Source organism: Bombina bombina, chromosome 9, assembly GCF_027579735.1.
Source record: "Bombina bombina isolate aBomBom1 chromosome 9, aBomBom1.pri, whole genome shotgun sequence".
NCBI classification, from domain to species: Eukaryota; Metazoa; Chordata; class Amphibia; order Anura; family Bombinatoridae; genus Bombina; species Bombina bombina.
The window spans coordinates 156,008,987-156,036,063 of record NC_069507.1 but is presented as its reverse complement, the minus strand read 5'-3'; the positions used below and the strand labels follow the sequence as shown (position 1 = coordinate 156,036,063).

At 44.3% G+C, this 27,077-nt stretch overlaps 1 protein-coding gene across 1 annotated transcript in view; it reads right to left on the bottom strand.

Annotated features, from left to right (window-relative positions):
* The window catches only part of LOC128640104 (calcium homeostasis modulator protein 2-like), a 90,711-nt gene that overhangs the window by 36,526 nt on the left and 27,108 nt on the right, over window positions 1-27,077 (bottom strand). The gene's annotated exons all lie outside the window — the stretch shown is intronic.

The following is a 27,077-nucleotide window of genomic DNA, read 5'->3' as shown; positions in this document are numbered from 1 at the left end:
TCGGGGCCGGGTGTACCCTCTGTCTGTTGCAGAGAATTGTGCTATGGAGGAGTATGTTGCCGATGCTCTGTCGCGGGGAGTCATCCGCAAATCCTGCTCTCCTGCAGGGGCTGGCTTCTTCTTTGTGAAGTAAAAGGGTGGAGAGTTAAGACCATGTTTCGATTATAGGGGTCATAATCGTCTTACCATTAAGAATGCTTACCCTATTCCGCTCATTACGGAACCCCTCAAGGGAGCTACGGTCTTTACTAATTTTGATTTGAGAGGAGCGTACAATCTCGTTAGGATTAAGGAGGGCCACGAATGGAAAAGTAAATTTATGCTTACCTGATAAATTAATTTCTTCTATGGTAAGACGAGTCCACGGATTCATCCTTTACTTGTGGGATATTATACTCCTGCTAACAGGAAGTGGCAAAGAGCACCACAGCAGAGCTGTCTATATAGCTCCTCCCTTAGCTCCACCCCCCAGTCATTCGACCGAAGGTACAGGAAGCAAAAGGAGAAACTACAAGGTGCAGAGGTGACGGAAGTTTAAAATAAAATAAAAAATATAATCTGTCTTAACCCCTTAAGGACAAGGCCATTTTTCAATTTCTTTCCCTTAAGGACCAGGGCTATTTTTACATTTCTGAGGTGTTTGTGTTTAGCTGTAATTTTCCTCTTACCCATTTACTGTAACCATACATATTATATACCGTTTTTCTCGCCATTAAATGGACTTTCTAGAGATACCATTATTTTCATCATATCTTATTATTTACTATAAAAAAATTGTAAATATGAGGAAAAAATGGAAAAAGACACACTTTTTCTAACTTTGACCCCCAAAATCTGTTACAAATCTACAACCACCAAAAAAAACCCCATGCTAAATAGTTTCTAAATTTTGTCCAGAGTTTAGAAATACCCAATATTCACATGTTCTTTGCTTTTTTGCAAGTTATAGGGCAATAAATACAAGTAGCACTTTGCTATTTTCAAACCACATTTTTTCAAAATTAGCGCTAGTTACATTGGGACACTGATATCTTTCAGGAATCCCTGAATATCCCTTGACATGTATATATTTTTTTTTAGCAGACATCCCAAAGTATTGATCTAGGCCCATTTTGGTATATTTCATGCCACCCTTTCACCGCCAAATGAGATCAATTTTTTTTACAAACTTTAGGTTTCTCACTGAAATAATTTACAAACAACTTGTGCAATTATGGCATAAATGGTTGTAAACACTTCTCTGGGATCCCCTTTGTTCAGAAATAGCAGACATATATGGCTTTAGCGTAGCTTTTTGGTAATTAGAAGGCCGCTAAATACCGCTGCGCACCACACGTGTATTATGCCCAGCAGTGAAGGGGTTAATTAGGGAGCATGTAGGGAGCTTCTAGGGTTAATTTTAGCTTTAGTGTAGTGTAGTAGACAACCCCAAGTATTGATCTAGGCCCATCTTGGTATATTTCATGCCACCATTTCACCGTCAAATGAGATCAAATGACAAAAAAAAGTTACATTTTTTACAATTTTAGGTTTCTCACTGAAATTATTTACAAACAGCTTGTGCAATTATGGCACAAATGGTTGTAAAAGCTTCTCTGTGACCCCCTTTGTTCAGAAATAGCAGACATATATGGCTTTGGCGTTGCTTCTTGGTAATTAGAAGGCCGCTAAATGCAGCTGCGTACCACACGTGTATTATGCCCAGCAGTGAAGGGGTTAATTAGGGAGCTTGTAGGGAGCTTGCAGGGTTAATTTTAGCTTTAATGTAGAGATCAGCCTCCCACCTGACATATCACACCCCCTGATCCCTCCCAAATAGCTCTCTTGCCTCCCCCACCCCACAATTGTCCCCGCCATCTTAAGTACTGGCAGAAAGTCTGCCAGTACTAAAATAAAAGGTATTTAATTTTTTTTTTTTGCATATTTACATATGCTAATGTTTAGGATCCCCCCTTAGCCCCCAACCTCCCTGATCCCCCCTCAAACAGCTCTCTAACCCTCCCCCTCTAACGTATTAGTAGCCATCTTGGGTACTGGCAGCTGTCTGCCAGTACCCAGTTTACAATAAAATATATTTTTTTATTATTTTTTTTATAATTTTTCTGTAGTGTAGCTTGCCCCCCACCTCCCTCCCTCTGAGATCCCTTAGAGCATTTTTAATATTTATTTTTTTCCCACTAGGGTTCACATTTTTTCCACAGTGTAGCGGTTCCCACCCGCTCCCTACCCGTTCCCGGCTCCCATGCACGTGCCCTGTGCACGCTCCCGTACGTGCGCCCCGGCGATACCGCCCACAATCCCGCCCCCCTCCACATCACACGGCCCATCGATGGCCGCCCACCCGCCTCCCAGACTGGCTCCCACCCACCAACAATACCGGCCATCGATGTCCGGTGCAGAGAGGGCCACAGAGTGGCTCTCTCTGCATCGGATGGCCAAGGAGAGTTATTGCAGGATGCTTCGATGTCGAGGCATCACTGCAATAACCAGAAAGCAGCTGGAAGCGATCAGGATCGCTTCCAGCCGCTTTAAACCCTAATGTCGTACAGGGTAGGTCGCTGGTCTTTAAAGACCAGGTTGTGTGCAACGTACCCTGTACGACATGCGTCGTTAAGGGGTTAAAATGACAGGGCGGGCCATGGACTCGTCGTACCATAGAAGAAATTAATTTATCAGGTAAGCATAAATTTACTTTTCTTCTATAAGGTACGACGAGTCCATGGATTCATCTTTAACTTGTGGGATACAATACCAAAGCTACAGGACACGGATGAACGGGAGGGACAAGACAGATGGTTAAACAGAAGGCACCACTGCTTGAAGAACTTTTCTCCCAAAAATAGCCTCCGAAGAAGCAAAAGTATCAAATTTGTAAAATTTGGAAAAGGTATGAAGCGAAGACCAAGTCGCAGCCTTACAAATCTGTTCAACAGAAGCATCATTTTTAAAAGCCCAAGTGGAAGCCACCGCTCTAGTAGAGTGAGCTGTAATCCTTTCAGGAGGTTGCTGTCCAGCAGTCTCGTATGCCAAACGGATGATGCTTTTCAGCCAAAAAGAAAGAGAGGTAGCCGTAGCTTTTTGACCTCTACGTTTTCCAGAATAGACAACAAACAAAGAAGATGTTTGACGGAAATCTTTAGTTGCTTGCAAGTAAAACTTCAAAGCACGAACCATGTCCAAGTTGTGCAACAGACGCTCCTTCTTTGAGGAAGGATTAGGACACAGAGAAGGAACAACAATTTCCTGATTGATATTCCTATTAGTAACAACCTTAGGAAGGAATCCAGGTTTGGTACGCAAAACCACCTTATCAGCATGGAAAACAAGATAAGGCGAGTCGCATTGCAATGCAGATAGTTCAGAAACTCTTCAAGCCGAAGAGATAGCAACTAAAAACAGAACTTTCCAAGATAGAAGCTTAATATCTATGGAATGTATAGGTTCAAACGGAACCCCTTGAAGAACTTTAAGAACTAAATTCAAACTCCATGGCGGAGCAACAGGTTTAAACACAGGCCTTATTCTAACTAAAGCCTGACAGAACGACTGAACGTCTGGAACATCTGCCAGACGCTTGTGCAATAGAATTGATAAAGCAGATATCTGTCCCTTTAAGGAACTAACTGATAGCCCTTTCTCCAATCCTTCTTGGAGAAAGGACAACATCCTAGGAATCCTGATCTTACTCCATGAGTAGCCTTTGGATTTGCACCAATAAAGATATTTACGCCATATCTTATGATAAATTTTCCTAGTGACAGGCTTTTGAGCCTGAATCAAGGTATCTATGACTCAGAGAAACCCCGCTTGGATAAAATCAAGCGTTCAATCTCCAAGCAGTTGGCCGCAGAGAAACTAGATTTGGATGCTGGAACGGACCTTGAATCAGAAGGTCCTGTCTCAGTGGCAGAGTCCATGGTGGAAGAGATGACATGTCCACCAGGTCTGCATACCAAGTCCTGCGTGGCCACGCAGGTGCTATCAAAATCACCGAAGCTCTCTCCTGTTTGATTCTGGCAATCAAACGAGGAAGGAGAGGAAATGGTGGAAACACATAAGCCAGGTTGAACGACCAGGGTACTGCTAGAGCATCTATCAGTACTGCCTGAGGATCCCTTGACCTGGACCCAAACAAGGAAGTTTGGCGTTATGACGAGACGCCATCAGATCCAATTCTGGTGTGCCCCATTGCTGAATCAATTGTGCAAACAACCTCGGATGGAGTTCCCACTCCCCCGGGTGAAAAGTCTGACGACTTAGAAAATCCACTTCCCAGTTCTCCACTCCTGGGATATAGATTGCTGATAGATGGCAAGAGTGAGTCTCTGCCCATCGAATTATTTTGGTAACCTCTATCATCGCTAGAGAACTCTTTGTTCCCCCCTGATGATTGATATATGCTACAGTCGTGATATTGTCCGACTGGAATCTTATGAATCTGGCCGAAGCCTGCTGAGGCCACGCCTGAAGCGCGTTGAATATCGCTCTCAGTTCTAGAATATTTATCGGGAGGAGAGCCTCCTCCTGAGTCCACAAACCCTCCAGTTCCATGTGATAAACTCTCCGCATTTTCCGGTTGTTCTGGGTTATCCCTGGCTCCAAAAGCAGAATTCCAGTCTCGACTGGCGCAGGTACAAAATTTTGTTGTGGTCCACGCAATGTATTTTCACTTGTCTTCGGAAACCAGTTAAAGTCTTGTGCACTTCTTCAGTATCTCAATTGCCAGAGAAGTACAGAGAGTTCCTAGACGTGTTTGACAAGGTGCGTGCCGGTACGTTGCCTCCTCACCGGTCTTACGATTGTGCCATAGACCTGCAACCCAAAACCATCCCTCCTCGGTGCCGGGTGTACCCTCTGTCTGTTGCAGAGAATTGTGCTATGGAGGAGTATGTTGCCGATGCTCTGTCGCGGGGAGTCATCCGCAAATCCTGCTCTCCTGCAGGGGCTGGCTTCTTCTTTGTGAAGCAAAAGGGTGGCAAGTTAAGACCATGTTTCGATTATAGGGGTCATAATCGAAACATGGTCTTACCCTATTCCGCTTACATGCTTACCCTATTCCGCTCATTACGGAACCCCTCAAGGGAGCTACGGTCTTTACTAAACTTGATTTGAGAGGAGCGTACATTCTCGTTAGGATTAAGGAGGGCCACAAATGGAAAAATAAATTTATGCTTACCTGATAAATTAATTTCTTCTATGGTAAGACGAGTCCACGGATTCATCCTTTACTTGTGGGATATTTTCCTCCTGCTAACAGGAAGTGGCAAAGAGCACCACAGCAGAGCTGTCTATATAGCTCCTCCCTTAGTTCCACCCCCCAGTCATTCGACCGAAGGTACAGGAAGAAAAAGGAGAAACTACAAGGTGCAGAGGTGACTGAAGTTTAAAATAAAATAAAAAATATAATCTGTCTTAAAATGACAGGGCGGGCCGTAGACTCGTCGTACCATAGAAGAAATTAATTTATCAGGTAAGCATAAATTTACTTTTCTTCTATAAGGTACGACGAGTCCACAGATTCATCCTTTACTTGTGGGATACAATACCAAAGCTACAGGACACGGATGAACGGGAGGGACAAGACAGATGGTTAAACAGAAGGCACCACTGCTTGAAGAACTTTTCTCCCAAAAATAGCCTCCGAAGAAGCAAAAGTATCAAATTTGTAAAATTTGGAAAAGGTATGAAGCAAAGACCAAATCGCAGCCTTACAAATCTGTTCAACAGAAGCATCATTTTTAAAAGCCCAAGTGGAAGCCACCGCTCTAGTAGAGTGAGCTGTAATCCTTTCAGGAGGTTGCTGTCCAGCAGTCTCGTATGCCAAACGGATGATGCTTTTTAGCCAAAAAGAAAGAGAGGTAGCCGTAGCTTTTTGACCTCTACGTTTTCCAGAATAGACAACAAACAAAGAAGATGTTTGACGGAAATCTTTGGTTGCTTGCAAGTAAAACTTCAAAGCACGAACCATGTCCAAGTTGTGCAACAGACGCTCCTTCGTAGAGGAAGGATTAGGACACAGAGAAGGAACAACAATTTCCTGATTGATATTCCTATTAGTAACAACCTTAGGAAGGAATCCAGGTTTGGTACGCAAAACCACCTTATCAGCATGGAAAACAAGATAAGGCGAGTCGCATTGCAATGCAGATAGTTCAGAAACTCTTCAAGCCGAAGAGATAGCAACTAAAAACAGAACTTTCCAAGATAGAAGCTTAATATCTATGGAATGCATAGGTTCAAACGGAACCCCTTGAAGAACTTTAAGAACTAAATTCAAACTCCATGGCGGAGCAACAGGTTTAAACACAGGCCTGATTCTAACTAAAGCCTGACAGAACGACTGAACGTCTGGAACATCTGCCAGACACTTGTGCAGTAGAATTGATAAAGCAGATATCTGTCCCTTTAAGGAACTAGCTGATAGCCCTTTCTCCAATCTTTCTTGGAGAAAGGACAAAATCCTAGGAATCCTGATCTTACTCCATGAGTAGCCTTTGGATTCACACCAATAAAGATATTTACACCATATCTTATGATAAATTTTCCTAGTGACAGGCTTTTGAGCCTGAATCAAGGTATCTATGACCGACTCAGAGAAACCCCGCTTGGATAAAATCAAGCGTTCAATCTCCAAGCAGTCAGCCGCAGAGAAACTAGATTTGGATGCTGGAACGGACTTTGAATCAGAAGGTCCTGACTCAGTGGCAGAGTCCATGGTGGAAGAGATGACATGTCCACCAGGTCTGCATACCAAGTCCTGCGTGGCCACGCAGGTGCTATCAAAATCACTGAAGCTCTCTCCTGTTTGATTCTTGCAATCAAACGAGGAAGGAGAGGAAATGGTGGAAACACATAAGCCAGGCTGAACGACCAGGGTACTGCTAGAGCATCTATCAGTACTGCCTGAGGATCCCTTGACCTGGACCTGAACAAGGAAGTTTGGCGTGCTGACGAGACGCCATCAGATCCAATTCTGGTGTGCCCCATTGCTGAATCAATTGTGCAAACACCTCCGGATGGAGTTCCCACTCCCCCGGGTGAAAAGTCTGACGACTTAGAAAATCCACTTCCCAGTTCTCCACTCCTGGGATATAGATTGCTGATAGATGGCAAGAGTGAGTCTCTGCCCATCGAATTATTTTGGTAACCTCTATCATCGCTAGAGAACTCTTTGTTCCCCCCTGATGATTGATATATGCTACAGTCGTGATATTGTCCGACTGGAATCTTATGAATCTGAAGCCTGAAGCGCGTTGAATATCGCTCTCAGTTCTAGAATATTTATCGGGAGGAGAGCCTCCTCCTGAGTCCACAAACCCTGTGCTTTCAGGGAATTCCAGACTGCACCCCAGCCCAATAGTCTGGCGTCCGTCGTCACTATGACCCATGCTGGCCTGCGGAAACACATTCCCTGGGACAGATGATCCTGTGACAACCACCAAAGAAGAGAGTCTCTGGTCTCTTGATCCAGATTTATCTGAGGAGATAAATCTGCATAATCCCCATTCCACTGTTTGAGCATGCATAGTTGCAGTGGTCTGAGATGCAAGCGAGCAAACGGAACTATGTTCATTGCAGCTACCATTAGTCCAATTACCTCCATACACTGAGCCACTGATGGCCGAGGAATGGAATGAAGAGCTCGGCAGGTGGTTAAAATCTTTGATTTCCTGACCTCCGTCAGAAAAATTTTCATGTCCACGAATCTATCAGAGTTCCCAGGAATGGAACTCTTGTGAGAGGGATAAGTGAACTCTTTTTTACGTTCACCTTCCACCCGTGAGATCATAGAAAAGCCAACACGATGTCTGTGTGAGACTTGGCTAGTTGGTAAGTCGACGCCTGAATTAAGATATCGTCCAGATAAGGCGCCACTGCTATGCCCCGCGGCCTTAGAACCGCCAGAAGGGACCCTAGCACCTTTGTGAAAATTCTGGAAGCTGTGGCCAACCCGAAGGGAAGAGCCACAAACTGGTAATGCTAGTCCAGAAAGGCGAACCTGAGGAACTGGTGATAATCTTTGTGGATAGGGATGTGTAGATACGCTTCCTTTAAGTCCACGGTGGTCATATATTGACCCTCCTAGATCATTGGTAAAATAGACCGAATGGTCTCCATATTGAAGGATGGGACTCTGAGGAATTTGTTTAGGATCTTGAGATCTAAAATTGGTCTGAAGGTTCCCTCTTTTTTGGGAACCACAAACAGATTGGAGTAGAACCCCTGCCCCTGTTCTGTTTTCGGAACTGGACAGATCACTCCCATGGTATATAGGTCTTCTACACAGCGTAAGAACGCCTCTCTTTTTGTCTGGTTTACAGACAATTGAGAAAGATGGAATCTCCCCCTTGGAGGAGAATCTTTGAAATCTAGAAGATACCCCTGGGTTACGATTTCTAAAGCCCAGGAGTCCTGAACGTCTCTTGCCCAAGCCTGAACAAAGAGAGAAAGTCTGCCCCCTACTAGATCCGGTCCCGGATCGGGGGCTACCCCTTCATGCTGTCTTGGTGGCAGCAGCGGGCTTCATGGCCTGTTTACCCTTGTTCCAAGTCTGGTTAGGTCTCCAGACTGACTTGTATTGAGCAAAATTCCCCTCTTGCTTTGCAGCAGGGGAAGAGGTAGAGGGACCACTTTTGAAGTTTCGAAAGGAACAAAAATTATTTTGTTTGGTCCTCATTTATTTGTCTTATCCTGAGGAAGGGCATGGCCTTTCCTTCCAGTGATGTCTGAAATTATCACTTTCAGTTCAGGCCCGAATAGGGTCTTACCATTGAAAGGGATAGCTAAAAGCTTAGATTTTGATGACACATCAGCAGACCAGGACTTAAGCCATAACGCTCTACACGCTAAAATGGCAAAACCTGAATTCTTTGCCGCTAATTTAGCCAGTTGAAAAGCGGCATCTGTAACGAAAGAATTAGCTAGCTTGAGAGCCCTAATTCTATCCAGAATATCATCTAATGGGGTCTCAACCTGAAGAGCCTCCTCCAGAGCCTCGAACCAACAAGCAGCTGCAGTAGTTACAGGAACAATGCACGCTATAGGTTGGAGAAGAAAACCCTGATGAACAAATATTTTCTTTAGGAGACCCTATAATTTTTTATCCATAGGATCTTTGAAAGCATAACTGTCCTCAATAGGTATAGTTGTACGCTTAGCCAGGGTAGAAATAGCTCCCTCCACCTTAGGGACCGTCTGCCACGAGTCCCGCATGGTATCTGATATGGGAAACATTTTCTTAAAAGTAGGAGGGGGAGCGAATGGGAATACTTTGTCTATCTCACTCCTTAGCAACAATGTCCGAAATCCTCTTAGGGACCGGAAAAACATCAGTGTAGGCAGGAACCTCTAGAAATCTGTCCATTTTACACAATTTCTCTGGAACTACAATAGGGTCACAATCATCCAGAGTCGCTAAAACCTCCCTGAGCAATAAGCGGAGGTGTTCTAGTTTAAATTTAAAAGCCGTCATATCTGAGTCTGTCTGAGGGAACATTTTTCCTGAATCAGAAATTTCTCCCTCAGACAGCAAATCCCTCACCCCCAACTCAGAACATTGTGAGGGTACATCGGATATGGCTAATAAAGCGTCAGAGGGCTCAGCATTTGTTCTCACACCAGACCTACTGTGCTTCGCCTGCAACCCAGGCAGCTTAGATAAAACCTCTGTGAGGGTAGTATTCATAACTGCGGCCATATCTTGCAGGGTGAAAGAATTAGACGCACTAGAAGTACTTGGCGTCGCTTGTGCGGGCGTTAATGGTTGTGACACTTGGGGAGTTTAGATGGCATAACCTGATTCCCTTCTGACTGAGAATCATCCTGCGACATACTTTTAGTAGCTAAAATATGTTCTTTGCCATTTATAGACCTTTCAGTGCATGAGGGACACATTCTAAGTGGGGGTTCCACAATGGCTTCTAAACATATTGAACAATGACTTTCCTCAATGTCAGACATGTTGAACAGGCTAGTAATGACTACAAACAAGCATGAAAACACTTTATTTAGTGAAAAAAATAAATCTTAAAAAACGGTACTGCGCCTTTAAGAGAAAAAAAGCATACACGTTCTACAAAACTGCTTTAAAATGCACCAAATTTTTCAAATTTTTTATAGCAGACACAATATATGCTGTTAAGTTTGCCCCACAAGGAAATTTAACATTTAACCCCCAGCACCTTGCCACAGCCCTGCTGTGGCGTCTACCTGCCCTCAGGGATGGTAAATATGGGGTTAAAGCTTTGATTTGGCCCAAAACATCCACAAGAGCCCTCAGGAGTTGGAGCTTGCTGAGTGAAAACAGCTGCGCACCTGAGGCGTGAAAATAGGCCCCGCCCATCTCACTCGATGTCTCTACAGCCTCAAAGAACCGCACCAGAGCAGTTTAAAATTACACATGTGGGTTCTGAGACCCAAAAATAAGCCAAGTGTACCCTCAATAAAGTTTGCCCAAAAAACGTTATTGCCCACAAAACGTTAACAGCACTCCCAGTTCATAAAAACGTTTGCCCACAAACATTCAAAACTCAGTGTCAACCATTTTTTAAATTAGCCCCTTATGCAAGCTTAGTAATGCCTTTCTATAGCTCTTAGGATTACTGCTTACCCTTACCCTCATGGGGATACTGTCAGCCTTTCTGAAATACACAGTCTCTCCAGAAAAAATGACTGAACATACCTCACTGCTATAAAGCATGAAAACGTTCCTCACACTGAAGTTTCTTGTACCCCTCAGCCTCTGTGGGAACAGCACTGGATCTTAGTTACAAATGCTAAGATCATCATCCTCCAGGCAGAAGTCTTCATCCATCTGCTGCCTGAGAGTAAATAGTACACACCGGTACCATTTAAAACAAAAAACTCTTGCTTGAAGAAATTAAAAACTAATATTTTATCACCTCTTTCACTTTACCCTTCCGAGTACTTAGAGTAGGCAAAGAGAATGACTGGAGGGTGGAGCTAAGGGAGGAGCTATATAGACAGCTCTGCTGTGGTGCTCTTTGCCACTTCCTGTTAGCAGGAGGATAATATCCCACAAGTAAAGGATGAATCCGTGGACTCGTCGTACCTTATAGAAGAAAACAGCATTTTACACCAGGAGCGAGTATTATGAGTATCTTGTAATGCCCTTTGGCCTATGTAATGCTCCTGCTGTTTTTCAGGAATTTATTAATGATGTCCTACGAGATATGTTGCAACAGTGTGTTGTGGTGTACTTAGACGACATCCTCATCCACTCATCCACACTTGAGGCTCATCGTTCTGATGGTACACGGGTTCTTCAGAGACTAGGTGAAAATGGCCTGTTTTGTTAACTCGAGAAATGTGAGTTCTATCAGACTCAAGTAACCTTCCTAGGTTATGTTATCTCCGTTGCAGGTTTCTCCATGGATCCTGACAAGTTATCTGCAGTTCTGCAGTGGCCTCGCCCAGTTGGTCTTCGGTCTATTCAACGTTTTTTGGGGTTCGCCAATTACTATAGAAAGTTTATTAAAAACTTTTCTTCCTTGGTCAAACCTATCACAGACATGACCCGTAAAGAGAATGATCCACTCCACTGGTCACCTACTGCCATTAAGGCCTTTGATAGTCTTAAGACTGCCTTTGCTGCCGCTCCAGTTCTGGCTCATCCTAACCCTGTCCTGCCTTTCGTTCTTGAGGTCGATGCGTCTGAGACTGGAGTAGGTGCCCTCTTGTATCAACGGCCTACGCCTGACGGTTCCTTGCATCCATGTGGTTTCTTCTCTAAGAAATTGTCTCCAGTGGAGTGCAATTATGAAATTGGCGACAGGGTATTACTGGCCATAATTTTGGCACTCAAGGAATGGAGGCATCTTCTCGAGGGTACTAGCGTGCCAGTGCTCATTCTTACTGACCACAAGAATTTAACTTATCTTTCTGAAGCAAAATGTTTGTCTCCCCGACAGGCCAGATGGGCGCTATTTTTGTCTCGGTTTAATTATGTGGTCTCCTACCTGCCTGGTAGTAAGAATGTTAGGGCTGATGCCCTCTCTCGACAATTTTCGCCTCTGTCCAAGGAGGAGTCTGTACCTACTCCTGTTATACCTCCTGACCATATTTTGGCTACCATACGTACTAATTTGACTTCTCCCTTGGGGGAGGAGATCCTGGCTGCACAAACAAATGCACCTCCTGAGAAACCTAGTGGTAAGTGTTTTGTTCCTGAGAATCTTCTAACTAAACTTTTGCACACTTACCACTATCCTAAAGCCGCAGGTCACCCAGGCAAGAACCAAATGATTTGGTCTGTCACTCGACAATTCTGGTGGCCAGGTCTTCGTTCTGATGTTGCTGCGTATGTTGCCTCTTGCTCAGTTTGTGCACAGAATAAGACTCCTCAACGTCTTTCTGTGGGTCTTCTTCAACCTATTGCTAATGGTGAGCGTCCTTGGACACATCTTTTCATGGACTTCATTGTCGAGCTTCCTGTTTCTAATGGCAATACTGTTATCCTTATGGTGGTTGACCGTTTTTCTAAAATGTCACATTGCATTCCCTTGATGAAGCTGCCTACCGCTCAGGAGCTTGCTTAAATTTTTGCCCGGGAGGTCTTCCGTTTACATGGGTTACCCAAGGAGATAGTGTTGGACCGGGGTAGCCAGTTTGTCTCCAGATTTTGGCGTTCCTTTTGTGCTCAAATGGGGATCCAGCTTTCCTTCTCCTCTGCATATCACCCTCAATCCAATGGGGCTGTGAAACGGTCTAATCAAGCTCTGGAACAGTTCCTCCGTTGCTATGTCTCAGATCACCACAATAATTGGTCTGAACTGTTACCTTGGGCAGAGTTTGCTCGTAATAGTGCTATTAATGCTTCCTCCAAGTTATCCCTGTTCAAGGCGAATTATGGGTTTCAACTATCCTTGTTGCCCGATTCATTCATGTCTCAGGGTATTCCGGATTTGGAGGAGCATCTCCGGCAACTCCTTTCCACATGGGTGCAGATTCAGGATTGCCTTCATCGTTCTATGCAGCGCCAAAAGTTCCAGGCTGATCGTAGGCGTCTGCCCGCACCAAGTTCCTACCAGGTTGGTGAGAGAGTTTGACTGTCCTCCCGCAACTTGAACCTTCGTGTGCCTTCCAATAAATTGGTTCCCCGTTATGTTGGTCCTTTTCGAATACTCCGACGGGTTAATCCTGTGGCCTACGCTCTTGACCATCCTCCTGCTATGCGCATCTCCAATGTTTTTCATGTCTCCCTCTTGAAACCATTGGTTTGTAATCGGTTTACCACTGTGTTGCCTCATCCCCATCCTATTTTTGTTGACAACCATGAGGAGTATGAGGTCCGCAGCATTATTGACTCTTGTATGTCCAGGGGCCGTGTACAGTATTTGGTTCACTGGAGGGGCTACGGTCCAGAGGAGCGTTCTTGGGTTCCCTCCTCTGATGTTCATGCTCCTGCCCTCCTCCGTGCCTTCCATGCCCGTTTCCCTTTTGTCCTCCCGCAGGGGAGGGGTCATTGAGGGGAGGGTACTGTCAGGGTTTTTTCCCTGTTGTGTTTGCCATGTGCTGCTGGCAGCCATTTTACTCACCTCTCTTCCTGACTATGGTGCATTGTGGGGGATGCTGCTCATTTCCTGCACTTCTTTTTATGGCCAGACTGGTGTGTATCATCCATGTGAGACAGGATGCAGTCTCAGAATTGTGATGTCATCACTTATTATTTAAAGGGCCTCTGTTCAGTATGCTTTGCCTTTGCGTTGTCTCAGATCTGTTTGTGAGAGTTCCTGAGTATTACCTGGCTGTCTGACGTCCTTCCTGGTTCCTGATCCCTGGCTTGTTCCTGACTCTGCTCTTTTCCTTGTTCCTGATTCCGGCTCGTCTGACTATTCGCTTTGGCTCCTAACTCGGCTCGTCTTACTACCAGCTCTGGTTTTGACTCCTGGCTTGTTATTTTACTTGTGGACTTTTTATTATTTTTTGCTATTAATAAAAGTATGATTATTTTTTGCACTTTTTGTCTCCAAATCCAAAGCTATGACTCTGCAACATTCTACACAGTGATTATTTGCTACGGATGTATATCGTGATGGTACTATCGTCAAAGCTGTGTTGTTATACAACAAAATCTGATAAAGAGCATAATCACATTAAAACACAATACCTTGCCCAGACAGCCTGGCGCCACAATCCGGTCACCATAGCCAGAAATACCCACATAACATAATCTCACTGTTTTGGGGGTGATCCTATGGGAGTGGTGGCAATCCCAGGGTACCATTGAATAGCTCGGGGGCCCTTCTTGATACCGTCCAAAAGCGCTCTGATCCATGGTCAGGGGCCCGACCGACAGTGATGTAAAGGACTTGGGTGCAGTCTATAATGTAACCGGGCAGGAGTTTCCTAGCCGGGGTTACTAAACCTCCCGGTCAGATGACACGTGAACAATCGGGGTTCTTAAGTGAGCTCCCTCTCAGTACCCAGCCCAAACGCCACCAAGGGTCCAACATATCCCTAAAACAGCGCTCTGATAAAGCAATATGCTTCCACAACGTCAGCGTTCAAAGTTAGTGGGCATTCCTGCAGGTCTCAGACGCTGCAGTTCCATAGAATCGTGGCTGAAACCCGGCCAGGTGCAAGGATAGGAGGGAAAGGTAACTTGAATAATATGGGCAAGGAAGGGACAAATAAGGGTAATGATTAGCTCTTTTGAGGCTTGTGCTGTAGCTTGAAATTGCTGCCAGCGTGTGTGTGTGGGGGAGGGGGGGGGTTAAAGCAACCAAAAGGAGTCTGATGCAAGTCTCTGCAGTCATATTCCTGTGACATATATAAGTTATCTTTTGCACTAAGGTGATAAGAAAAAAATATATATTTTTCAAGGGATGACAACGAGACAAGGCCCATTTACTAAAAAAAAAATAGAGTTTTTAAATAGTTTTAAAACATTTTGTATGTTGATCTTTTGCAGAGCTAAATATGTGCTGATATATATTATGCATATATAGAGCATTTTTTATTGCAGTATTGCTTGTATATAACACATAGTTAGAATTCTCTTCCCCTCTCTGCTTGTGGTACAGGGATCACAACTCCCATAGATACTGCAGCAGTAAAACAGACAGGGCTGAAATCTGTCCCCTCAGGGAACTGGCAGAAAGGCCCTTCTCCAGTCCATCCTGGAGAAACGATAGGATCCTGGCAACCTTAACTTTATGCCAGGAAAATCCACGCTCTTCACACCAGAATAAGTAGGCTCTCCACACCTTATGATAGATGCGACGAGTAACCGGTTTACAAGCTGGAATGAGAGTATCAATAACTCTCTCAGAAAAACCTCTCTTGGCTAAGACTAAGCGTTAAATTTCCACGCAGTCAGCCTCAGAGAATCTAGATTTTGATGAACAAAAGGACCTTGTTCCAGCAGATCCCTGCGACAAGGTAATTTCCATGAAGGAGATGATGACATCCCCACCAGATCTGCGAACCACATCCTTCGCGGCTATGATGGGGCAATCAGTATTACTGGTGCCCACTCCTGCTTGATGCGGGCCACTACACGAGGAAGGAGTGGTAACGGCGGGGAAAGGTATATTAGACTGAAACTCCAAGGCACTGCTAATGCATCTATTAGCTCGGTCTGAGGATCCCTGGACCTCGACCCATATCTGGGTAGCTTGGTATTGAGACGGAATGCCATGAGATCTATCTCCAGGGTCCCCCACCTGTTGCATATTTTAGCAAACACTTTGGCATAGAGAGACCATTCATATGGATGAAAGTATTGTCTGGTGAGAAAATCCGCTTCCCAGTTGTCCACATCCAGAATGTGGTTTGCTGACAGTGAACAGATGTGGGCCTCCGCCCACTCCAGAATCCAAGATACTTACCTCAATGCTAGGGAGCTTCTTGTTCCACCCTGATGGTTGATGTAAGCCACCGAGGTTATATTGTCTGATTGGAATCTGATAAACTGGGACGAACCCAGAAGGGGCCAAGCCTTCAGAGCATTGAAGATGCCCCAATGTTACAGAATGTTGATCAGGAGGGAGCATTCCTTCTGAGTCCACAGGCCCTATGCCTTCTTGACACACCAAACAGCCCCCCATCCTGAAAGTCTTGTGTCCATAGTCACAATCTCCCAGGATGGTCTTAAGAAGGATGTCCCTCGGGACAGATAATCTGGACAGAGCCACCAAGAGAGCGATTCTCTCGACCTGTTGTCCAGAGAAATCTGTTGAGACAGATCCGAATGATCACTGTTCCACTGCCGCAGCATGCACAGTTGAAACAGTCTGAGACAAAACCTGGCAAAGGGAATGATGTCCATTCTGGACACCATGAGATCAATCACCTCCATACACTGAGCCACAGAGGGCCTTAAGGAGGTCCGGAGGGCAAGACTTGCTGCAGCTAGCTTGCAACGTCTTTGCTCTGTTAGAAGTATCCTCATGGATATGGACTCTATTATAGTACCCAGGAATTCCACCCTGGTACTTGGGATAAAATAACTCTTTTCTAGGATTATCTTCCATCCATGAGATTGAAGAATAGAGAGAAGATAGTCCGAATGGTCCTCGACCAGACGAAAAGATGGTGCTTGTACCAGAATATCGTCCCAGTAGGGAGCAACTGCTATACCCCAGGTTCTGGCGACGGCTAGAAAAGCCCCTAGAACCTTTGTAAAAATTATTGGAGCAGTAACTAGACCAAACAGAAGTGCAATGAACTGGAAGGGCTGGTCCAGGAATGCAAACTTTAGGAACTGGAAGTGGTCCTTGTGGATTTGAACGTGAAGGTAAGCATCCGTCAGATCTATAGTGGTCATGAACTGTCCTTACTGAAGGGAAGAATGGACCTTATCGTCTCCATCTTGAACAAGGGGACATTTAGAAATTTGTTTAAGCACTTTAGGTCCAGAATCGAGCAGAAAGTTCCCTCCTTCTTTGGGACCACAAAAAGGTTTGAATAGTATCCCAAACCTTTCTGCGATAGGCACTGGGACAATGACTCCTAAGGAGGACAGATCCCTCACGCACCCAAGAAAGGCTTCCTTCTTTTCTGGTCTGGAAGACAGGGTTGAGAGGAGAAATCTGCCCTTGGGTGGATGAGACTTGAAACCTATCTTGTATCCCTGAGCTTTGACCTCCAGGACCCATGGATCCTGCACGTCCCTGAACCAAGCATCTGAAAAGAGCGACAGTCTGCCCCTACACGATTCAGAGCCGGATCGAGGGCCGCCCCTTCATGCCGATTTAGTCTCTGTGGGCATCTTGCTCTGCTTAGACTTATTCCAGGACTGAGCCAGCTTCCAAATACTCTTGCTTTGCTCGGGCTTAGCAGAGGACTGCTGTCGTTGGGATTTATCAAATCAAAAGGAACGAAAATTTGAAACTTGTCCCTTAGACTTGCTCTTTTTATCTAGCGGTAGGAAGGCGCCCTTGCCCCCTGTAACCGTAGAGATAATAGAGTCCAGGCCTGGACCAAAAAAAATCTTTCCCTTAAAGGGGAGGGAAAGAAGTCATATCCGCAGACTAGAACTACAGCCAGAGCACCAGATGGGCCTGAACCGAAAATCCTGAAGCCTTAGAATTTAGGCAAATAATCTGCATGTTTGCATCACAGACAAAATAATTTGCAATTCTCAAGGCCTTAATTCTTTCTTGGATAATGTCGAGGGGACCCTCCATCTCGATTAATTCCGATAAGGAGTCTCACCAGTAGGTAGCTGCTCCAGCAACCGCGGCATCAGCCGCTGCCGGTTGAAACAAATATCCTGCATGTTGAAACATATTTCTGAGAAGAGTTTCCATCTTTTTATCCATCAGCTCTCCGAACAACGAGCTATCCTCCAGCGGGATGGTAGTACATTTGGCAAGTGTGGAGATAGCTCCATCCACCTAAGGGATGGAACCCCACAACTCCAATTTAGAGTCTGGGACCGGAAATCATTTTTTAAAGGAAGACTAAGGGGAAAATAAAGATCCAATTCTGTCCCATTCATCCTTAATAATGTTCGCCATCTTTACAGGCACAGGAAAAGTTAAAAGGTACTACCCTGTCCTCGTAAACTCTGTCTAATTTAGGAATCAAAGGTTCATCAGGAAGCTTGGCCTCTGGAACCTTTAATGTAGACAGGACTTCCTTTAGAAGAAAACATAAGTGTTCAATCTTAAATCTAAAGGCTGGTTCCTCCTCAGCAGGAGGCTTAGAGGCAGCAGACTCCGTACCAGAAAGTTCATCCTCTGAAGCCTTAAAGTGCAACTCATCCTTGGATAACTGAGACAGAGCAGTTAAATCCAATAAATGACAAAACTGACTCGACTGAGCCAACAGTCCAACAAGAGACACCGTTGCCCAACAGATGGTCCCCAACCACTCACCACTCACAAATGAAGGGGAAACCAGCCAAAATCCCCAAGGGAACCAGGCAAGGAGAACCGAGGAAACCGAAAGGTCCCTTATACAAAAAAGAACACCTCCAAGAGTGGGTCCAGCTCACAGAGACCCAAATGGACCCAAACAGGGAAGAAGGGATAATACCGGGCATAGAGACAGTAAAGACGTCTCCCCAACATCCTTCAAGCTTGGAACGCTACTAAAGAGGCAAAGTCCTCCCAGTGCCTGCCCACAGAACACCAAAGTATTCGACCGTGAAAGCGTGTCAAAGCCCCAGGCGAAAAACCCCAAGTTTGAGAACACAGAGTCCATAACAGGACGACTCAGAGGGAGCTTGCAATGAAGAAGAAGCAGTCCTCACGAAAAAGACCGCAAAAAACAGCCCCTTGACAGAGGGCATGCTCCAGGCAACCTAAGCCGCCGGACCTACTCACAGGTCCCTAAAAAGGGGAACACAAAGCCTCCAACAAGGCCCCCTGAGGAGAGTATACCTCAGAACCCGAAGGAAGAGTAAACCCTCTCCTATCAAAGGAACAAGGAGAAAGGAAAAACCATTTCTTAGTAGACTGAGCTATCAGGATAGACTCAACGTCCAGAGGAGACTGCGATCCTTAGACCGCTCAGACATCCTGACCTGCAGACCCACACCCAGCTGAACCCACCCAGCCACAGGGATCCAATACAGGGTAATAAAGAATCCCGAAACTGGTCCAGGAACGAGAGCAAAGATGGTACAGCCATCCCCCCCAGAGTACAAGTACAACCCGACTCTGAAAATAGACAAGGCCTTAGACCTCAGGATCTATCAAACAAGGCCCCACAGTCTGACTCTGAGCCAACAAGACACCAGGTGGAACCAATTCCACCCTCCACTTCCCGATCAGGAGAATCCCCAGAAGGACTCCATAGGAAGGAGAATATCCCCTAAAGAAAAAGGGAAGAGGCTGAAAGGGCAACAACTGTCCTCAAGGCCCGAAGCCACCGGCTTATTGGGAAGAAAAAATCCCAAAGCAAATGTCCTAGAAAAGGACCCCACTACAAGTAGCTCACCAAACACAGTCATAGCCACCCATTCATCTGAGACAGGCAAAAGGAGCGAATCCCTCAGAAAGCGGAAGCCTCAGGGAGAAAAAAACAGGTCCGGGCACCCAATAGTTCAGGCAACCATACCCTGGAACTAAACACCCCAACTGGTCAAAAACAGAATCCGGATAGCAAGGAGAACTTAAAAGCCCCAACCAAAGGAAGGAACCACCCCTAGCCAAAGTCCAATGCTTCAAGGAGCAATGCTAGAAGTCGCATAAAGTGACTTTTCAAAGCCTCAGGACAACAGAAGGGATACCTCGAGGTCCACAAAACCCTACTAGCAGGGCTGGTCTCCCCATCACCTCCACACAGGCAGAGGACACAGGGAAGAGAAAGGCGCTAAGCCTTCCCAGCTCCGGGGAACCCTGAGCTAAACAAGTCCCCACAGGGATCAAACATCATCCGGAAAGCTTATCCCTAAAAGGAGATCCAACTCACCAGGAGACAATGGCGGAAAACCCAAAGGTTTCTTAACTCAGACAGATCACACACACCCAAGAGCAAGAGCTGCATCTAGATACACTAGAAACTGCTTACACGTACACCTTTAAGGTGCCAAAAGCTGCAACAGGTTTCAATTGCAAAACCTTCCGCATGCTGGACAGCTATCCATACAAGCTGTTGGATCAAGCCCCAACAGGACCATCCAGAGGCCTAAAACTGAAGGCCAAACCACTCAAACTACGGTCACGAGGCGCTAATCCCACTAACCTCCCCCACCTGGAGGAGGAAACTCTAGGTTCTGATGAAATCAGATGTCAGAGTTGCACAGCGGAACACTCCCCTGCCCGGTCATCTATGACTAAAGGCTAGAAGGACTGAAACAATCCTTCCCGCCTTACGAACCTACATGTCCTCTCGAATGCTTAGTTGAACAGGAAAAATAATGATAACCTGAGCACTCAGCGCTACTACCGAACCAATCCAGCAGAAACAGCGCCATGTGTCTGAACAGCCACAAAACCGAACAAACCCGGCAGGACCAGCCTGTACTCAGGGTCCTAACCGGGAAGCTGCATAAATTCTCCCTCATAGGGGAAAAAGAAAACAGACATTATTAAACATAGGACTAACATGTGCAAACGACTTCCGAAGAAGTAAGAAAGAGTATCAATCCCAGATGGTTCCCGAAGGAAACAAAAAACAAATAAAAGACATCCCATCGGAAACAAAATAAAATATAAGGCAACCCGAAGGTTAACACCCAAAAGACACAGGCCTACCCGCAGGACCAGCTATATGGAGCCCTATCTTTTAAAAACTGGGAAAGATCTCAAACAATGACAAACAGGAGATAACCCCATCCCCACATGTCTAATGAGGTGCACCATTCGAATTATCAGACTGAAATTCCCTGTATCGGTTAACGATAGGGTCATTCAATAACTGAAAAATATGTCTGAGCAATACGCGAAGGCGCACAATCCTGTAAAGAAAGGCACAACACTCAGGAACAGTTACACCCTCAGGGAATTGTAGAGGCCCTCCCCAAGGCGGAAGGCCCGGGACAATAGGGCACAAGCACATTCTCAAATAAACATCTGGACTCTGCAATCGCCAACATTATATGGAAGCAAAGATGTGCTGCAACATCAGGGGGGGGGGGAACACGCCACACCGCATGTAGGAACCATAAACTCGCCTCTTGGAGGACGGGACACCCAGAGGCGGATGGCTCAGCTGACCCTGGCATACACAACAAAACTGATTGACATGTGTCAACGAGGCCAATCTGGATTCGTCACCGGACACAGAATCTGAAATCAAAATAGTCTCTGTATCAGAATCCTCCGTAACTGAATCTGAAATTAGCACAGTCCATGCATCAGAATCCTCCATAACTGGATGGAGGATATATAAATATGGACTAAAGTAGTAAAACCAAAAACCGCACCTTACACCCCCAATGGCTGGGGCACTCACCACCTCCTATGACCAGACCCCTGCGGACTAGAATATCTCCTTCACCACATGGTCGGGAATGTGGAAATGGGAAATGGAATGTAACCATGCCCGAACACAAGGTGAACCATATAGTCCAAAAGAGCACGCCCAAATAAAAGATAGGCCTAAAAGTTCCAAACCACAAGCCCATAAGCATCACACATACGCAGGTTGAATCACATAACAAACATGATTATAAACCCGCCTGTTCAATAACCCCCCTCAGGAGACATTAACCCTCGATTCCAAGATACTAACAGAGACTCACTGAGACCCTTGTGTCATATAGTTAGACCCGCAAGGTGTTGTAACCTCTCGGGAAAACATTCACATTACAGTACATTGATGATAAAGTAAAATGAAATGATCTTACCGGAATCTACGCCGTGGAACAGGAACACGGCCTTACGGCCTTTCAAGTGTGACGGATAGTAGCATCGCCTCCGACATGGACTTGAGAGAAGCAGGCAGCGGAGCAAAGTTTGACAACGCCGATTGCATGAGGAGCTGTTAATATGAGTCATGATGGTTTCACAGAAAGACTCTTCCTGCATCTCCGGACACTAACTTAAAACTCCTGTCCCACACCGAAGAGTACTACCCTCCATAAGAGACAAAAACAAAAATGAAAAATTCTGACACTTCTCTGCCCACCACCTGGGACGAAAGGTAAAGAATGACCGGGGGATGATCGGAGTAGGAGGAGTATTTATGCCTTTGGCTGGGGTGTCTTTGCCTCCTCCTGGTGGTAAGGTTCTTATTTCCCAAAAGTAATGAATGCAGCTCTGGACTCTTTCCATTTAAGAAGAAAATGGCATAGCTAGATTAGATAATTATAGGTCAAACAATTGTTATGAACCATTATGAGAATTTACAGATGAAACAGCAGATAGTGCTAGTCTATCTACATCATCCAATGTCCAAACAATATTAACCATAATAAGAGACACAGGCATGGTCCCAACAGAAAATAGCAGGTTATCTAACCTTTAACAACCCAAATTCCTCAAAAGAAAGGGAAAAGAGGGACAAGATGTACTTTTATTTTTTTCTCTGCAAAATATTTTCTTTAAGACAATTTATGAGTGAATCTATTCAAATCTACACAAAGATGAAATAATTTGTGTGAATTGTTGGGACTAAACAATAAAGCTTTCCCCAAAACTCTAATTTCATCATCTGTTAGTTTATGGGTTGATAAATTATAAATTCCTCTTTAATTTTTTTAGTCTTTCTTTTCTGGTATTTGCAACCACCAAAAAAAAAAAAGACTACAAAAATTAGAAAAAGGAATCTCCCACTATTGTAGATAGTCAATTACTGGTGTTTTTTTCCACCAATTTCCTTTATTGAGATTATGTACCTGTTTATCCCCAATGGGTTTAGACTCAGGTATGCCTAATGTACTTAAAACGTTTTAAGTAAGTATCTTAAGTGCTCAATTTTAAATCCCTTTCAGATTCAGAGAATGAAAGTTCTCCTTCAGATCTAAACAAGAATTCATTAACATCAGCAGGTTGTATATGGCTGACAGCTGCAGCTCCAGCAAGACTGCTGGTTCTAGACCCAGAGGAACAGTGCTTAACCTTCCTCTTCATTTTCCCTGCAACTGGCATAGAACTCAGGGCAGCAGAAACCACATATTTTAACTGGGCTGCAAAATCATGAGAGAAAGTTCCAACCCGGAATGTGTTCGAGCAACGGGGTCGCAGAGGATTGTATGTGCAGTAATAGGGGTCACCGTTTGCGGCTGTAGGACTGCAATATCTGAGCATACTGAGGTCTGTGAGTCCGCAGAACGTCGAGGAGTAGAATGAGATGGCGGGGACACCATGGACGGCTGAACACCAGTGCCCCCTGAATGAGACTGCAGAACAGATAAAAGGCACAAGCTTCATAATTTAGCAAGAGGACACATAGTATGTAACCTGCATAGCATGCATTTATTAGATTCAAACAGAGTTCAAGCATAGAATCATACATAATGACTATATAGTGGGGACAGGATTTGACACTGATGGTGCACAATAATAGAGTAAAATTTCTGTTAGCCCCACAGCTATTTTCCCAAGTTTCCTGCCCCAAAGACTACTGTAACTAAATGCTCCGTCTGAGGTGCCTCACCACCTCTTTATCAGGCCTGGACTCTTACACTGCCGCTCCGAAGCTGTTGTGCATTCACTGCAAGAAGTGGATGGCGCCAAAACTGAATGCGGTGGGAGTCGACGACCTGCCCACCAATGCAGGCCCTATACGTAGGAAGAGCAAGTGTACAGCAAGTGTACAGTGTCCAGAGTGCGAGCGTAGGCTTCTGGGGGCATGAAGCCAACATAGCGCCTTTTACCAAGTCGCCCCATATCAGCTGGCAGCAGCGTGCACCAGGTCCGAATGGCAAGTCCTGTTGGAGGACCCGGTGCCGCTTCTGAGCTTGTTACTTTAATGTGTATAAAAAATGTGTCCCACTGTAAAGAAGTTCACATAATAAAGGCGCCAGTTCAGGCTTCCATCCAAAGGTTAAAATCACACCAAGGATCAGCTTTTCTCCAAATGTAAATCCAGGATACTGCAAAAGAATAAAAATAGGTGCTCCAATGGTATAGTATTTCACTACTCCACATTCCACCAACAACAGCTTCTCATACACAATGAAGAATACTCACAATTTGAACTGAACTAAAACAAGTGCAATATAGGGTGAATCAGAGCCCCCAGCCCCATCCGGTAAGAAAAGCTTTCTCAGGAATAGAGAAAGACTCCACAAGTATCAAATGGGTATATTAAATCATCAAACCATTATGATTCAGTGTAAAAATAAAACAACCTAGGCACAGGGGATTAGTTAATTAAAACTTTAAAAACATTAATAAAATACTTCATACTCTTCTCTGTCTGAAGAAGTAGTACCATATAGTACCATGATTCAGCTTGCCTATTTTGCACTTACTTTAGTGCAGGTCAAATTGTGAGTATTCTTCCTCGTGTATGAGAAGCTGAGGTTGGTGGAGTAGTGAAATACTATACCATTGGAGCGCCTTCTCTTTTTATTCTTTTACTCTACTGTGCCCCCTCTGAAACAACCTCTATCTTGAGGTTTCATGTATGGCCCAGAATTGCCTTATATTTTGTACAATAATAAAGGCGTTTGATGTAACCCCTTACTGTCCCTGGGGTCTATGAGAAACCCCTTTATAGTTATTGGCAATCTGATTAAATAAATCTTGTCTCTATTAGGCAACGAGCCATTAGAGAGGATAATGTAATAAAAGTCAGGACTTAACTATCAATGCAACTAACTGTTTGCCTAAAAGGGAGGATAGCATGATTATACTGGAAGAGGCATAGGAACTTCCCTTCGACATCCAGCAGCTAGCACAAACCAAAACTCTACTAAGAGCATTACATGGCTTTCAACAACTCCCCTGCTCTCTCTTGCAGGAAACAATCCATTGAGAGCACCTTTCTCTGCCTACTTCCATGAAACGATGCAAAGAAATACTGGGAGGGTAGGGGAAGTGGGAAGGATATTTCAATGCTCAGTTTGGGGTGTCTTTGCCTCCTCCTGGTGGCCACGTGAAGTATTTCCCATAGGTTATGAAGGAATTTGTGGACTCTCACTGCCATTAGAAAGAAATGTTATTCTAAAAAATAGACCTTCACCTGGTTGTAAATATTAAGATTATAAAAACCAGCAAGAATGAGTTTATGCAGAAAACTATGATTTAAATCAAGTCTTATTGACTAGGGATTTAAATTGTGATTGTAATTGATTCAATTTAAATCAAATCCTCTATATCTATCTATCTTCATTAAAATTTTGTTAAAAATAAAATTAACAATTTCCTTTTCCCCCCACCTGTAAGCCACAATCTTCTCTTTGGTTTGCTAGAGAATGCTAATTATAGTCTATATTTATTTAAAACAACTATAACCTTTCTGATTACTGTACTATCTTTCTGAGGGTACTATGTATACAAAATCATTATAAATGATAGAAAACTACCTTTAGGTTACATGTATAGGCTGTATTATGATATGTAAATATTGCCTAATGATATATAGTTATTAACACTTAGTATATATATACATATACACAAACATACAAACATACAGTCCTTGACAAATTCTGTCGTCTAGGACAGTGGTTCCTAACCTGTGGTACTTGGCGGACCGGTTGGGGGTACGCGACAATATTGATGGTAATGGCGGAAGATGCGGAGGGAGGATCGGGGGGGGCACTCTCAATGGGTCATCAACTAATAACCATCGTGGAACTAAGTAGTGCTCAGCCGGAAAGTGACAAGTGAAGTCCTAGCTTGCCAAATAGGCAGATGGGAGCCCCTGCACCTGAAATATGTGGCCAGACAGCTTAGCCTCCTGCTCTACCCACCCCCGTGCTGTGCACAAAATTGTGACTGCGAGTGCGCAGTTAGAAGCGGCACTGCAGCAGCAGAAAAAGGGCGCTAAGCTAATATAAACTGCGCAACTCCTTTAAAATTTGTTAGCCTGGAAATCATGATTCAGGATATTTGTTCAAAAACGAAAGTGAAACCTGTTTGTTCCAAGCCAAAAGCACACAGTCTTATGAGCCCAAACCCTCACAAAGTGAAAGCAGTACATAAAAATCCCCCAAACTGTTCCTAATAATCTCCCTGAAGGAAATATTAACCCTTGATCCTATTGAGTTATTAAGGAGCCACACTGTGACCGTATATTAGAATCCCTGCTATAGACAGATACAGCCTCTCAAGTGTGACAGTCTTGCAGTGACGCTCTGACAGGGACCTGAGTGTGTAACAGCAAGCAGTGAAACTCGTCAACACTGATTGCTCAGGAGTTGTTAGTCGACAACTTTCTCTGCATCTCCAGACTCTAATTTTCATCAATACTCTCACTGAGAGGTTGACATGATTACTTAAATCTCCAGTCCTCTCTAGAAGGGAACATACCCATTACAGGACTATCCAAAATCTTCTGACACTTCTCTGCCATCCTCCTCTAGTAACAAAAGGCAAAGAATGACTAGGAGGATAGGGGAAGTGGGAGGGATATTTAAGCCTTTGGCTGGGGTGTCTTTGCCTCCTCCTGGTGGCCAGGTGTTGTATTTCCCAACAGTAAGGAATGAAGTCGTAGACTCTCCCTGCCTTATGGAAATAAATTTTATGTTTCCTGCCCCTTTAAATTTTGACTTGTTTACCCCTTTAAATTGAATCTTGCAGGGAATGCACAATGTACTGGAATGTAATTGTATTGAAAAGAAGCATTATTTTTACCTTTGTATATTATTATATGGTTACAGTCTCTGGGTATTGATTGGTTTCACTCCTTGCCCAGATTATAACTTTATCATTTTAATGTTACTGGTGGTGCAAATTTTATTTTTATTTTTCTAAAATAAAAAAACCAAACATTGTTGAAGTGCAAAACCTGACCTGATACCTATAACTTGGTAACAATATTAGAAAAGTCACAACCTTTTTTTTTTTTTAAAAAATGTGAAAAAGTATTTATTTGATAATGTTACATGCACCTGTACAATTTAAACACTGTACACATATATCCTGTCCTGAGAAATCATTTACATTCAAATATCTTTTACTTAGGTTAAAGATGCTTACTAATGAGCAATCTTATATTTGCTAATGACCAATCAATACAATAGATTTGCATAATCAACAAATGCATGATAA